The 16,710-nt window shown below is 38.7% G+C and overlaps 1 non-coding gene across 1 annotated transcript; it reads right to left on the bottom strand.

The window, feature by feature from the left end:
• Positions 1-287: 287 nt before the first annotated feature.
• On the bottom strand, positions 288-391 carry LOC148574040 (small nucleolar RNA R71). Its single transcript, XR_015906731.1, has one exon. It is a non-coding gene; the product is annotated as a small nucleolar RNA R71 (small nucleolar RNA).
• Between the last annotated feature and the right edge of the window lie 16,319 nt (positions 392-16,710).

Genomic DNA, 16,710 nt, shown 5'->3' on the forward strand with positions numbered 1-16,710 from the left:
ACTTTGAACTTAAACCACAGCTCATCACCCTTGTTCAGAACAACTGTTCATTTGGAGGAGGTGTTCAAGAAGATCCCAACCAACATTTGACCACCTTCCTGAGAATATGTGACATAGTGAAACCTAATGGTGTTCATCCTGACGCCTATAGATTGCTCTTATTTCCCTTCTCACTCAGAGACAAGGCAGCCAAGTGGCTGGAATCCTTCCCAAGGGAGAGCTTGACAACTTGGGAAGATGTGGTGAACAAATTGTTAGCAAGATTCTACCCTCCTCAACGAATCAATAGGCTGAGAGCTGTGGTTCAAAACTTCAGGCAACAGGATGGTGAGACTCTGTATGAAGCATGGGAGAGGTTCAAAGACTTAACAAGGAGGTGTCCACCTGACATGTTCAACGAATGGGTCCAGCTGCACATTTTCTATGAAGGGCTCTCTTATGAGTCAAAGAAGGCAGTAGATCATTCATCTGGAGGGTCTTTGAATAAGAAGAAGACCATTGAGGAAGCTATAGATGTTATTGAAACAGTAGCAGAAAACGACTACTTCTATGCTTCCGAAAGAGGGAACACAAGGGGAGTGATGGAGCTAAACAATGTAGATGCTCTGTTGGCCCAAAACAAACTCATTACTCAGCAGCTGGCTGACCTCACCAAGAAGATGGAGATGAACCAAGTAGCAGCAATCTCCACTTCATCAACAACATAAGAAGGAGTAAACCAAGAAGCAGAAGGGAGTCAGGAACAAGCCAACTACATTGGGAATTCACCAAGGAAGAACTATGATCCATACTCCAAGACTTACAACCCTGGATGGAGAAATCACCCGAACTTTGGGTGGGAAAGTGAGCAAGATCAAAACCAAGACCAGAGGCGTTACAATTCCAACAACAATGCGGCTCACCAACAATTCACCCAGTGGACATCTCAACACCCCCACAACAACAACTCTCCACACACTTATCAAAACCAAAACAGCACATCAGCTCCGAACCACTCATCAATTGATGACAGGCTCTCTAAGATTGAAGCCTTACTTGAAGGAATAAGCCAAGAGATTCAAGAAAATAAGGTATTCAAAGAGGAGGTGCGAGCCAATATTAAGAACCAGGGAGAAACCATTAGGAAGATGGAATTCCAGGTAGGATATTTAGCTGAGAAGATTCCCAAACCTACTGATAGCTTCCAAAGTGACACTGAGAAAAACCCCAAGGGAGAAGCAAAGAAAGTAAGATGGGAAGATTGCAAAATGGTCACTACAAGCGATCAAGAGATTGAAGACAAGCAAGGCAAAATGTGCAAACAACTTGAAGACAACTCAACAAAGGAGGAGGATAGAGATCACAAAGAACCAGAAATCTCACAACAAGAGCTGCTGAAGCTCTATGCACCATTCCCTCAACTGCTCAATGGTGCTGTGGGAAAAAGAATATACTCAAGGTTCCTAGACTTGTTGGCATCTCTACATGTGAACATACCATTCATCAAAGCAATTCAACAAATGCCTGCATTCATCAAATATATGAAGGAACTTCTTCCCAGGAAAAGCTCACTCAAGGGAGGGCAGACTATAGTGATGAACAAGGAATGTAGTGCCCTTATTCAACCTGAGTTACCTACAAAAGAAGAGACCCAGGAAGTTTTCATATCCCTTGTGCCATAGGTGAAACTATGTTCGACAGAGCACTATGTGATCTAGGGACCAGCATCAACTTACTGCCCTTATCCCTGGTGAAGAGGCTGCAGATCAATGAGATAATGCCTACAGATGTCATTATCAGACTGGCTGACAAAACTCAAAAGCAAGCAATAGGAGTGGTGGAAAATGTGTTGCTAAAGGTTGGGAAGTACTTTCTCCAAACAGACTTTGTCATTCTGGACATGGAAGAAAGTCACACTCACCCAATCATATTGGGAAGACCATTTCTAGCTACGGCCAGAGCACTTATCGATGTAGAGAAAGGGGAGCTAATATTGAGAATCCATGATGAACGACTCAGCTTCAATGTTTTCAAACTCTCACAAGAAACAAACCATGAGGACAAGGAACTAAGCACAAATGACAATGAGACACTGAAGGACGAAACAAGCACTGAAGCACAGTCGATTCACTCTGAGACCCCCTTAACTGACAAACAAGGAAAACAGCAATTGCCACAGCTCAAGGAGAAGTTGGAGGAACCAAAACCTCTAGAGGCAGGTGAAGACAGCATCACAATTCCTTGGAGAAAAGAGGTCACCAAGGGGAAGGCAACCTCAAAAGAAATAAAAAAGAAGGTACTAAGGAGATGGAGGAACAAGAAGATCCCTACGGAAGATTTCTCTCTAGGGGATAGAGTTGTCTCAGCTTACTTCCCAGATATTCCCCCTAATCTCCCTACTGTACCATCTCAATTACCCAAGGTCTTCACTATCAATAGAGTTCTTTCTCTGGAACATATGGAGATCATTGATCCAACCAATGGATACAAGTCCACAGCAAGAGGGGAAGACTTTAAGCACTACCAACCACCATGATGAAGGAAAAATGTCAAGCTAGTGACACTAAAGAAGCGCTTCATGGGAGGCAACCCATGTTTTATATGCTTTCAAATGATAATGAATAAGTCAATCTTTATGAGCTTCAATCCAAACTTAACAAACAATTGGTGAAAATCCTCTTATGCAGAATATAGTGAGGAACAAGTTTGGTGTTCAAAGCAAACCAAGTTGCATGCTAGCCTTGGAAGCTTTGAACACAAAACCTTCATCACAGTGCCTCAAACTAAGTTTGGTGTCACCCCATGGTGCCACCAAAATGCATATAAGGAACCACCAATAGTTAGTTCGTTAGTTGAAATTCATAAACAAACAATCAAATCCTTTCTTTTAATTTATTCTAGCCGTAGAGTTTTAATTTTCTTATATATTAATTCCCTTATTTCAAATCTTTATAGGAAAAGAAAAGAAGCATGAAAAGGGATTGATTGGACAATTAAATGAGGGAGATTTCGCCACTTAATGAAGAGCACTACACACATGTCTCAAGAGGGAACGCATGGGGAAACGCTGCCATGCAACATTGGAGAAAGAAGAACCTTGGAGACCGAACCAATCACTCTCATTAAAGTGATGATCCTTGTCTTCCCTTCATAAACAACCCCATCCGTTCATCTAGTAAACATTCATGCAATCCACACCATTCATCCACTCATGATTTTCTTATATAAGTGAACCGTAGTGCATGCTCACTCCTCACATTCAAATCCCCACTCTCCACACTTCAATTGGCACACTAAACCCTTCATCACAAATTGCTTTAACCAACCCTCTCTTCATCTATCCGAAGCCTCAAACCCCCTCAAACAACAATTCAAGTCATGGCATCATCAAGCTCAAAGAGGCAAAAGAGGAAGGGGCCTATGGAGAGTGCTCCTTTTGATGACAAGAGATTCAAGACTGCCTTTCATGAGCATGAATTTGAGCGGATAAGTGCCAGAAGGATATTGCCAGAATTAATCTTCCAAATCAATGCCAATGAATCACCACAGATTTGGAGAAAAATCGAACAGAGGGGGTGGCAATTGCTCACCAGTCCAGAGGGAAAGATCAATGGAAACCTCATCAAAGAATTCTATAAAAATGCAGTTAGAGATGATAAGACCCAAGCCCCAACCTTCAAAAGTTATGTGAGAGGAAGGGAGGTGGACTTCAGCCCAAATGCCATCACAAGAGCTCTTCAATTGAAATCACCTCATTTTGATGAGGAGAGTTATCAGGCAAGGATAAGTAGAAACCCCGATAAGGATGAGCTCTCAGATATAGCATCAGATATCTGTGTCATAGCCGCTGACTGGGAGAGGTACCCAGATGGGAGACCAAAATTCATAAAAAGGGGGGACCTTCACCCTGAAGCCAAAGGGTGGTTTGAGCTTGTAAGGAGGTCCATCCTATCAGCCGCTAACAATTCGGAAGTTAACATCAATCGAGCCACTATGGTACAATGCTTAGTACAAGGTGGGGAAATCAAGGTGCATGAGCTCATTGCCGAAGGGATTCAAGAGTCAGCTGAGAAAGCTGACTCAGGAGCCAGACTTTGGTACCCCAGCACCATTCTCCGCTTGTGCAACAAGGCCAAGGTAGTATTTGAGGACAGCAGCCCAGACTGGGTAAACCCAGGGAGGCCAGTCACACTTGAGCGAATGGTCTATACCACACCGGCTCAGCAACTAAGAAGGCCACATATAGGAAGGCAAAGGACCCAGGAAGAAGCTCATCAAGAGGAATACCATCAGGAAGAACATCAACAAGAAGAGTATCATGATCCAGCCAACTTGAATATGACTCACCTTCTAAGAGCCATTGAGGATTTAGGACAGAGACATATGGAAGGACAAGAGCAATTACTGAACCGGCTGAACCAACAGGAAGCATGGCAAAAACAACAAATGGAGCAGCAGCAGGAACACTACTCTCAGCTCACTCAAGCCATCAACCAAGTGAATGAAAGACAAGAGCTTTAAGAGAAGCACTTGCAAGAGCTCAACCAGCGGCAGATAGCCCAAATGAAAACTTTCAATGAATTCAGTGTACTCAATAAAGGAAGGCAACTACATAGAGAGGAGTTCTATGTAAACACTCAAGCCGAGTTGAACTACATGACCAGTAATATGCATCATCTACACTATACCATCCCTGCATATGATGAAGTTCAAAAAGAATTTGTAGAACAAGAAGAGAGAAAAGTGAAACAACAAAAGGAGGCACTCAAGAAGAAGATGGAAGATAGTGGTTTCTGGAGAAAGCTGCTTGGAAAAGGCAAAGGAAGTGGAAGTACAAGTACTCAAGAGAGACACAATGAGGATAAACAAGGATAGGAGCATGGACATCCACATGAATGAAAGGTGGTGGAGTTCTTTTTAGTCCATCTTTTCTATGCTTTAAATAAGGAAGATCTTGTATGAAATAGAACATGCTTCCATGTTATGTTTAAATTTTGTTTTTAATTCTGTCTTTTAAGGTTTTCCTTCTGAAGAGGTCCATGATTTCTGGTTTAAATGTCACTGCACCATCACTTAACCTACTTGTAAGCTTATCCCTTTAAATAAAATAAAAAGAGAATGAGTATAGTTGTAAAAGACTAGAGTGAAGTTTATATTGTGGAAGTGCATTCATGAATCCTTGGGGTAGTCATAAGTTAGCTAAGTTGGTTCAACCACAAGGCTAGGAGGACAACTATCTATCCTGAATACTTTGCTTTGGATACACTCATAAGACTAAGTTAATAACAAGATCCTAATAAGAGAAAAGGGAAAGAACAATGGAAGTGAAAAACAAAAGAAAAAGAGTAAGCAATAAGGCTAGGCATCAATGGTTTTAAGCTTGAGGCAAGTGTCTGTGGTGCCCCTGTGTGAGGGATCTACTTGGATGAATAAGCTCTTAGGGGTGCTTTATCACTTGGTAACTTGGGTTAACTAACCCGGGATTATCAGCTGAAAATCCACTATCAAGAGTAACCCTCAATACAGAGCATTTAGTAACCCAAAGAGGTGCTGGACACCAAGGTCTTAAGAAAAGAAAATAAATAAACTATATGCCTGTGGTTTGTATGTATGGGGGAGAGACTTGAGGGAGTAAGTCCTTAGGGGTGTTTCAACACCTAGCACCTTGAACCAACTGGTTCGAGAGTGTTGGCTAAATGCTTATCTTAAAGAGTTGCCCCCTTACAGAGCACTTAGCCTAAATAACACAAATAACCCTTGAAACAACAATAAAAGGATCAATGAATAAAAGTCTCATGAGATATAAACAAAGTAAGTGTTTAGGGACATGATAAAGGTCTGAAAGCCAGTAATGGAATGAACCTAAGTTGCTATGCATGAAACCACCATAAAATCAGTAATATGACTTCCACAAGAATGACTCATTCCCCTGGATATTCCATTCATCATTCTCTTGTTCCAGTACTTGCTTAGGGACAAGCAAGCTTTAAGTTTGGTGTTGTGATGCCAGGGCATCTTGGCCAGTTTCACTGACCTTTTCTTTACTGTTTTTAGGTTAGTTTCATGCATTTCTTTAGGAAATAAGCTAGTTTTGGGTAAATATTCACTTATGCCTTGACTCAAGCACACATTGTGCATTTTACATGATTTCATGAGGATTTTACATAAGTTTAGTGACAAATATTATGTTGCATTACTCATGACTTGGACTGGAGCTTTGATGCACTTTGTTGCTTGATTTCAGGACCAAAAAGGAGCAAGAAAAGGGAGGTAACTTGCAAGGATTAATGAGAAAAGTGATTGCCAATAACACTCTCAAAGAAAGCCATCAATGCCCACGTTAGAGAGTCACGTTAACCAAGTTAACGTGAACTCTAACGTGGAGAAGAGAAGATGAGCCAACATTAGTGAAACTCAACATTGTCACTAACGTTGGCAATCACTCATAAGTGGCCACGTTAGAAGCCACGTTAACCTAGTTAACGTGGCCTCTAACGTTAAGGGGGAGGGAGAGAAGCCAACGTTAGTGACACTCAACATTGTCACTAACGTTGGCCTATGGTTAACTCCCATGTTAACTTGGTTAACGTGGGAATTAACGTAGAGCATGAAGAATTGTCGACAACCTTAGTGACACTCAACATTGTCACTAACGTTGAAGCAACCACACAACCCCCAAGAGTCACGTTAACCTCCACGTTAACTTGGTTAACGTGGAAGCTAACGACGAGAAATGAAGGATGAGCCAACGTTAGTGACACTCAACATTGTCACTAAAGTTGGGATGGCTAAAAGATGGCCACGTTAGAAGCCACGTTAACCTAGTTAACGTGGACTCTAACATGAGACCCAGGGGCACATTGGAACGTTAGTGACAATGTTGAGTGTCACTAACGTTCTCGAAGGTTGGCAAGGACCACGTTAGAAGCCACGTTAGCCTAGTTAACGTGGGCTTTAACGTGAAACAAGAAGGGGCACACTGGAACGTTAGTGACAATGTTGAGTGTCACTAACGTTCTCGAAGGACTAACAAGGCAACGTTAAAAGCCACGTTAACCTAGTTAACGTGGGTTTTAACGTAACACAAAGGGGTGCACTGGAACGTTAGTGACAATGTTAAGTGTCACTAACGTTCTCGAACTCATATTCTCACTAAATATTAACACCCCTAACGTCCTGAGCTGAAGTCTCTGCCCACTTAGCACTTTCTCTCTGAAAGTAAAGCCAAGCCCAAATGAAGAAAATTACTGCTTCAAACTCAAGATCCAAAGGCCCAAGACTTGAAGAGTAAACTAGAAGCTGAGAAGAGTAGTATATATAGGAGTAACTTTGAATTGTAAAGAAGTTCTGAAGGCTGAAGAACCACTCTCTGTATTTACTTTCTTTGCAATTTCTAGTTTTATGATGTATTCTCCATCTTTGTTTTCATTTTCAAGAGCTATGAACAACTAAACCCCTTTCATTGGGTTAGGGAGCTCTGTTGTAATTTGATAGATCAATACTAATTTTCATTGTTCTTCTTCTATCTTTCCTCTTGATTTTACTTGAAAGCTTTCGATCTTCATCCAATTGAGTAGTTATCTTGGAAGAGAAGCTATTCAAACTTGGATCTCTTTTGAACCTTGGAAGAGGAATGAAGAGATCAAGCTAGAAATGCTTTCTCATGCTGGACCAAATTGGGTTTGGATGGGTATGTGACTGTAACCCTCTCAATACTTGGTTTGGGAAATGCATGTGGTATAATCAGTGACCATACTTCATCTCTTCTCATGAGCAATTGACCAAGGAATTGGCTATTGATCAAGATTTGAGAGATTGAATTGCAAGGAATTGTAATTCAATCACTTAAGATTGCCAAGGAGATCAATGAGTGCATTGATTGAGGAAGAGATGAAAATGAACTTGATCCGGAGAATTGCAACATCTCCTAAGCCCAATGAACTCCCCATCTCTAATCTTACCCATTCTCTTTAATTTCTGCGATTTACTTTTATGAGCAATTCCCCCATTCCCATTTACAATTCTGCAATTTATTTTCAGTCATTTACTTCCAGTCCTTTAATTCTAGCATTTACTTTTCTGTTATTTACATTCCCGCCATTTTATTTTCTGCAACTCTCAACCCAAATTCTGGATTCGCTCAACTAGAACATTCTTCTAATTAAAGTTGCTTGATCAATCAATCCCTGTGGGATTCGACCTCACTCTATTGTGAGTTTTTACTTGACGACAACTTCGGTACACTTGCCGAAGGGAGATTTGTTGAGAGACAAGTTTTCCACGCATCAGAAGTTAGGAAGTTAGAAAAGATATTTTGCAATCACTTTTTTTGAAAAAGGTAAGATAAGAAGATGTTTTTGAAAAGATATGATAGAAATTAGTTTTTGAAAAAGATTTGATTTTTAAAATCTCAATTAATGTCTTGATTCAGAAGAAATCACAAGATATGATTCTAGAACTTAAAGTTTGAATCTTTCTTAATAAGTAAGTAACAAACTTGAAATTTTTGAATCAAAACATTAATTGATGATGTTATTTTCGAAAATATGATGTAAAATTAAGAAAAAGATTTTTGAAAAATATTTTTGAAATTTTTGAAAATAATTAAAAAAAATTAAAAAAGGATTTGATTTTTGAAAAAGATTTTGAAAAAGATAAGATTTTTTTTTAAAATTGAAAATTTGATTTGACTCATGAAAACAACTAGATTTTAAAAATTTTTGAAAAAGTCAAATCTAATTTTCGAAATTTTCAGAGAGAAAAAGGGAAAGATATTTTTTGATTTTTGAATTTTTATGATGAGAGAGAAAAACAAGAAAAATGATGCAATGCATGAAAGTTATGGATCAAAACAATGAATGCATGCAAGAATGTTATGAATGTCAAGATGAACACTAAGAACACTATGAAGATCATGATGAACATCAAGAACACATTTTTGGAAAAAAAAATTTTTAATGCAAAGAAAACATGCAAGACACCAAACTTAGAATTCTTTAATGCTTAGACATAAAGAATTCAGGAATGCATATGAAAAACAAGAAAAGACACAACATGCAAATGCAAAGATCAAACAAGAAAACTTACCAAGAACAACTTGAAGATCATGAAGAACACTATGAATGCATGAATTTTTCAAAAAATGCAAGATGAATATGCAATTTACACCAAACTTATAACATGACTCAAGACTCAAACAAGAAACACAAAAAATATTTTTGATTTTTACGATTTTCTAATTTTTTTTGTATTTTTTTAGAAAATTATTTGAAAAATAAAAATAAGGATTCCAAAATTTTTAATATGAATTCCAGGACTCTAGCATTCTTAGTCTAAAGCTCCAATCTGAGGGTCAGGCATGGCTTAATAGCCAGCAAAGCTTTAGTAAAAATATGAGTGTAATTCACTCAATTTTAAGCCAAGACCTCAGTCCAAAAGAATTTAGACATGGCTTTACAGCCAGCCAGGCTTTAGCATGCTTCATGAAACACTAGAATTCATTCTTAAAAATTTTGAAGAAAAATTATATTTTTGAAAACATTTTTATTTAAAAAATTTTTTTTTTCGAAAACAAAGGAGACATTTTTGAAAGATTTTTGAAAAATTTTTTTGAAAATAAAACAAAAAGAAAATTACCTAATATGAGCAACAAGATGAACCGTCAATTGTCCAAACTCGAACAATCCCCGGCAACGGCGCCAAAAACTTGGTATGCGAAATTGTTACTCAGGTTGTGAATTATTGTTCGAAATTGATTCCCCGGCGATGGTACCAAAAACGGATGCACAGAACCATGGTCTAAACATATCTTCACAACTTCGCATAACTAACCAACAAGTGCACTGGGTCGTCCAAGTAATACCTTACGTGAGTAAGGGTCGAATCCCACGGAGATTGTTGGTGTGAAGCAAGCTATGGTCACCTTGTAAATCTCAGTCAGGCGGATATAAAATAGTTATGTAGTTTTCGAAATTTAGTAATAAAAGAAGGATAGAAATACTTATGTAGATCATTGGTGAGAATTTCAGATAAGCGTATGGAGATGCATTCGTTCCTCTGAACCTCCGCTTTCCTGCTGTCTTCATCCAATCCGTCTTACTCCTTTCTATGGCTGGCTTTGTGTAAGGATGTCACCGGTGCCAATGGCTACTTTCAATCCTCTCGGGAAAATGGTCCAAATACTCTGTCACAGCACGGCTAATCGTCTGGAGGCATCACCCTTGTCGTTGGTTGCATCCTATTCCTCTCTGTGAAAATGGTCCGATGCGCTGTCACTGCATGGCTAATCATCTTGGAGGTTCTCGATCATACTGGAATAGGATTTACTATCCTTTTGCGTCTGTCACTATGCCCAGCACTCGCGAGTTTGGAGTTCGTCACAGTCATTCAATCCCAGAGTCCTACTCAGAATACCACGGACAAGGTTTAGACTTTCCGGACTCTCATGAATGCCGCCATCAATCTAGCTTATACCATGAAGATTCTGATTAAGAGATCTAAGAAATACTCATTCATTCTAATGTACAACGGAAGTGGTTGTCAGGCACGCGTTCATAGGGAATGATGATGATTGTCACGTTCATCACATTCAGGTTGAAGTGTGAATGAATATCTTAGAAGCGAAATAAGATGAATTGAATAGAAAATAGTAGTACTTTGCATTAATCTTTGAGGAACAGCAGAGCTCCACACCTTAATCTATGGAGTGCAGAAACTCTACCGTTGAAAATACATAAGTGATAATGGAGTTCATTGGTCTCGGCCCCAGAGGGGAACCGGAGTAACCAAGACTACGAATACAATGATAAAAAGTTCTATTTATAATAAACTAGTAACTAGGGTTTACAAAAGTAAGTAATTGATGCATAAATCCACTTCCGGGGCCCACTTGGTGTGGGCTTGGGCTGAGCTTGAAGTCTACACGTGGAGAGGTCATTCTTGGAGTTGAACGCCAGCTTTTGTGCCAGTTTGGGCATTGAACTCCACTTTGCAACTTGTTTCTGGCGCTGGACGCCAGAATTGGGCAGAGAGCTAGCGTTGAACGCTAGTTTGCGTCGTCTAAACTTGGGCAAAGTATGGACTATTATACATTGCTGGAAAGCCCTGGATGTCTACTTTCCAACGCAATTAGAAACGCGCCATTTTCAGTTCTTTAGCTCCAGAAAATCTATTTTGAGTGCAGGGAGGTCAGAATCCAACAACATCAGCAGTCCTTCTTCAACCTCTGAATCTGATTTTTGCTCAAGTCCCTCAATTTCAGCCAGAAAATACCTGAAATCATAGAAAAACACAAAAACTCATAGTAAAGTCCAGAAATGTGAATTTAACATAGAAAACTAATGAAAACATCCCTAAAAGTAACTAAATTCTACTAAAAATATACTAAAAACAATGCCAAAAAGCGTATAAATTATCCGCTCATCAAGGAGCTTAAGCCCTCCATAAGATCTTCAAGAGGAAGAACAAGCCGCCATCACTAAGTTGGACCCGTTCTTTAACTTCCTTGTTCTTTATTTTCCTGTTTTCGAAAATTATGCTTTATGTTTATCTATGTTTGTGTCTTTATTACATGATCATTACTGTCTATGCTTTAAAGCTATGAGAATGAATCCATCACCTTTCTTAAATGAAAAATGTTTTCAATTGAAAAAGAAAAAGAAGTGCATGAATTTCAAATTTTAAAACAGTTTAATTATTTTGATGTGGCGGCAATACTATTGTCTTTCTGAATGAATGCTTGAACAGTGCATATTTTTGAATTTGTTTGTTTATGAATGTTAAAATTGTTGGCTCTTGAAAGAATGAAAGGAAAAGGAGAAATGTTATCTGATGATCTGAAAAATCATAAAATTGATTCTTGAAGCAAGAAAAAGCAGTGAAAAGCTTACAACAAAAAAAAAGCAAGCAGAAAAAGCCAATACCCCTTTAAACCAAACGGCAAGGGTGATAAAAAGGATCCAAGGCTTTGAGCATCAGTGGATAGGAGGGCCCACAAGAATAAAATCCTGGCCTAAGCGGCTAAACCAAGTTGTCCCTAACCATGTGCTTGTGGCGTGAAGGTGTCAAGTGAAAACTTGAGACTGAGCGGTTAAAGTCGAGGTCCAAAGCAAAAAGAAGAGTGTGCTTAAGAACCCTGGACACCTCTAATTGGGGACTCTAGCAAAGCTGAGTCACAATCTGAAAAGGTTCACCCAGTTATGTGTCTGTGGCATTTATGTATCCGGTGGTAATACTGGAAAACAAAGTGCTTAGGGCCACGGCCAAGACTCATAAAGTAGCTGTGTTCAACAATCAACATACTTAACTAGGAGAATCAATAACACTATCTGGATTCTGAGTTCCTATAGATGCCAATCATTCTGAACTTCAAAGGAAAAAGTGAGATGCCAAAACTGTTCAGAAGCAAAAAGCTAAAAGCCCCGCTCATTTAATTAACATTGATCTTCATAGATATTTTTGGAATTCATTGTATGTTCTCTTCTTTTTATCCTATTTGATTTTCAGTTGCTTGGGGACAAGCAATAATTTAAGTTTGGTGTTGTGATGAGCGGATAATTTATACGCTTTTTGGCATTATTTTTAGTATGTTTTTAGTATATTTTAATTAGTTTTTATTATATTTTTATTTGTTTTTAAATAAAAATTACTCTTCTAGACTTTACTATGAGTTTGTTTATTTTTCTGTGATTTCAGGTATTTTCTGGCTGAAATTGAGGGACCTGAGCAAAAATCTGATTCAGAGGCTGAAAAAGGACTCAGATGCTGTTGGATTCTAACCTCCCTGCACTCAAAGTGGATTTTCTGGGGCTACAGAAGCCCAATTGGCACGCTCTTAATTGCGTTGTTAAGTAGACATCCTGGGCTTTCTAGCAATATATAATAGTCCATACTTTGCCTGAGATTTGATGTCCCAAATAGGCGTTCCAAGTCAGCTCAAGAATTCTGGCGTTTAACTCAAAAACTGGCACAAAAGCTGGAGTTAAACGCCCAAACTGGCACAAAATCTGGCGTTTAACTCCAGAAAAAGTCTCTACACATGAAAGCTTCAATGCTCAGCCCAAGCACACACCAAGTGGGCCTGGAAGAAGATTTCTGCATTAATTACTGATTTCTGTAAACCCTAGGCTACTAGTTTTCTATAAATAGGACCTTTTGCTATTGTATTTTACATTTTGGGACATTTAGTCCTTAGACCTTTGAGGCTGGCCATTCGGCCATGCTTACACTATTTGTTCTTATGTATTTTCAATGGTGGAGTTTCTACACACCATAGATTAAGGTGTGGAGCTCTGCTGTTCTTCATGAATTAATACAAAGTACTATTGTTTTTCTATTCAACTCAAGTCTATTTCTTCTCCAAGATATTCATTTGTTCTTCAACTTGATGAATGTGATGATCTGTGACACTCATCATCATTCTCACCTATGAACATGTGCCTGACAACCACCTCTATTCTACTAGCAATGGCTTGAATGCGTATCTCTTGGGTTTCTAATCTAAGATTGGAACCTTCGTGGTATAGGCTAGAATTATTGGCGGCCATTCCTGAGATCCGGAAAGTCTAAACCTTTTCTGTGGTATTTCGAGTAGGATCTGGGAAGGGATGACTATGACGAGCTTCAAACTCGCGACTGTGGGGCGTGTGACAGACACAAAAGGATCAATGGATCCTATTCCGACATGATCGAGAACCGACAGCTGATTAGCCGATGTTGTGACAGAGCATCAGGACCATTTTCACTGAGAGGACGGGATGTAGCCATTGACAACGGTGATGCCCAACATAAAGCTTGCCATGGAAATGAGTATGAATGATTGGAAGAAGACAATAGGAAAGCAGAGGTTCAAGGGGAACAAAGCATCTTCATACGCTTATCTGAAATCCACCAATGAATTACATAAGTATCTCTATCTTTATTTTATGTTTATTTTCATCACCTTCAACTCCATAACCATTTGAATCCGCCTGACTGAGATTTACAAGATGACCATAGCTTGCTTCAAGCCAACAAGCTCCGTGGGATCGACCCTTACTCACGTAAGGTTTATTACTTGGACGACCCAGTGCACTTATTGGTTAGTTGTGCGGAATTGTGACAAAGTGTGATTCACGTTTAAGAGCTCCAAGTCTTTGGCGCCATTGTTGATGATCATAATTTCGTGCACCAAGGGCCTGGAACTCCTTGAAATCGCTGGTCACATATTTTGATTAAAAAATTACGTGCGTCCATCGACGCTTACGTGCACGACACGCGTACGCGTTCCTGGGGTCTTTTTGCGATCTGCGCGCAGGCGTATGGTGTGCGCGGGCGTCATGGGAAATATGGCTCAGCCATATAGACGCGTCGTCTCCTCGCTCGGCTCCACTGTGCTGGCTCTGGGTGTATGCATCCACGCTTACGTGCACGGTGCGCATGCGCGTGCATGTGCAAACTTCAAATCTTTAATTTATTCCATGCTCCTTCCATTCATGCATGCTTCCTTCATTCCTCTTAGCCATTTTTGCCCTATAACTTCTGAAACCACTTAACAAACGGATCAAGGCATCGAATGGTAATAGAGGAGGATTACAATATATCAATTTTGATGCAAACGAAGCATATTTTTATCTATGAGGCAAAATAGGGAAAGGAACACAAAATCATGCAGTTTTATATGAATAAGTGTGGAAGATTATTGATAAAACTCTTAAATCTATGCATGATAAACCCTAAAAACGGGGTTTATCACAATCTCCGTGGGATCGACCCTTACTCATGTAAGGTATTATTTGAACGACCAAGTGCACTTGCTGGTTAGTTGTGCGGAGTTGTGAAAAGTGTGAATCACAATTTCCGTGCACTAGAAACATATAAACTATTATATATTTCTAGAAAGCCCTGGATGTTAGCTTTCCAAAACTATTAAGAGCGTGCCATTTGGACTTATGTAGCTCCAGAAATGCACCTTCGAATCCACGGAGGTCAGATCCTGACAGCATCTGCAGTCCTTTCTCTGTCTCTGAATCAAACTTTTTCCAAAGCTCCTCAATTTCAGCCAGAAAATACCTGAAATGATCATAAAACACAAACTCAAAGTGGAATCAAAAAATATGAATTTTTCACAAAAACCTATGAAAATATAATAAAACTTAAACAAAACATAACAAAAACTATATGAAAATGATGCCAAAAAGCGTTTAAAATATCTGCTCATCAGAGTTATATTCATCTCTTTATGGATTATTTATCCAAGTGTTTATTTTATTTTGAGGTTTATGCTTTGATCAAGTTCATGATTGAGTTTTTGCTCTTCATTCCTAAAGATTATAATTGTTTGAAAGCATTCTAACTTTGTTTTGGATTCTAGTATTACTTTGGAAAATTTAATATTGGAATTTCCTTGAAAACTCTTTCCCATGACTTTTTAATATTGACTAGGAATAGTGTTTTAAAAAGTGTGCAACTTTATAATTCTCATAATCTTCAATTGAATTAGAACTAGTTTGAATAAGTGACATATAATTCAACTTAGGATCACTCTTGAATTTTATGCGAATATAAATCATAATTGTGCTTCACCTCTTTTCTTAAGTAATTGAATAAGAAATTAGTGATTAATTAGGTAAAACAGAAATTGAATTACCAAGGAATTAGAATTTAATTACTTATGATTTGTTCTTAATTGATCTCTATATGCCTCAAATAAATAAAGACAAGGATTGTTTTTCTAAGAGTGAATATTTCTGAAACCTTAACATTCTTATCATCATTATTTTCATTCACTCCTTTGCTATTTGTTTTGCCTCAGCTCACATTTAATTCCTTCACTCAAAATTTTAGTTTGTCTAAATAAAAGCGATAAATTAATCATTGTTGATTAGTCTATTGACCCTTGTGGGAACGACAACTCACTCACCATGGTATTACTTGATACGATTCGATGCACTTGCCGAGTTGGTTTTATGACCATTATTCACACCGCAACAAGAGAGAAAATCCTTCATCCTCAACTTGTGTAGATATTTTATACACTTCATGGCATCATTTTCATATAGTTTTTAGCAGGTTTTATTTAATTTTTATTAAGTTTTCATAAGTTTTAGTGTTAAATTCACATTTTTGGATTCTACTATGAGTTTATATATTTTTATGCAATTTCAAGTATTTTCTAGCGGAAATTGAGGGGCTGGAGAAAAAGTTAGCAATAGTCTGATTCAAAGACAGAGAAAGCACTGCAGATGCTGTCCAGATCTGACCTCCTTGCACTCGAAAGAGATTTCCTAGAGCTACAGATAGCCAAATGGAGCGTTCTCAATGGATATGGGAATCTGACTTCCAGAGCTTTCCAACAATATATAATAGTTCATACTTTTCTTCAGATTAGAAGGCCCAAAACTGGCTTCCAACGCTAGCCTCCTGCCCCATCCAGGCGTCCAGGGCCCTATGGAGGAGACCAGCGTCCAAACACCCAAAGAGGATCCCCTAGCCGGCGTTCAACACCCTAGAGGCCTCCTAGCACATGGATCTCATCAAAGCTCATCCCAAACACTCACCAAGTGGGCTCTGGAAGTGGATCTTAGCACTAAAAAGACTATTTTACCCTTCTTATTAATTCTTAGTCGTTAGTTTAGTATTTAAGGGATTTTTTACATAATCATATAGAGATTTTATGCCATATTTTTGTTTATCATTGTGTTTTCTATCAGTATGAGCTTTTAAACCTCCTAGGTTGAGGTGAGGAGCCCTGCT

This window comes from Arachis ipaensis, chromosome B2, assembly GCF_059453495.1.
Source record: "Arachis ipaensis isolate K30076 ecotype BB chromosome B2, ASM5945349v1, whole genome shotgun sequence".
In the NCBI taxonomy this organism is placed as follows: domain Eukaryota; kingdom Viridiplantae; phylum Streptophyta; class Magnoliopsida; order Fabales; family Fabaceae; genus Arachis; species Arachis ipaensis.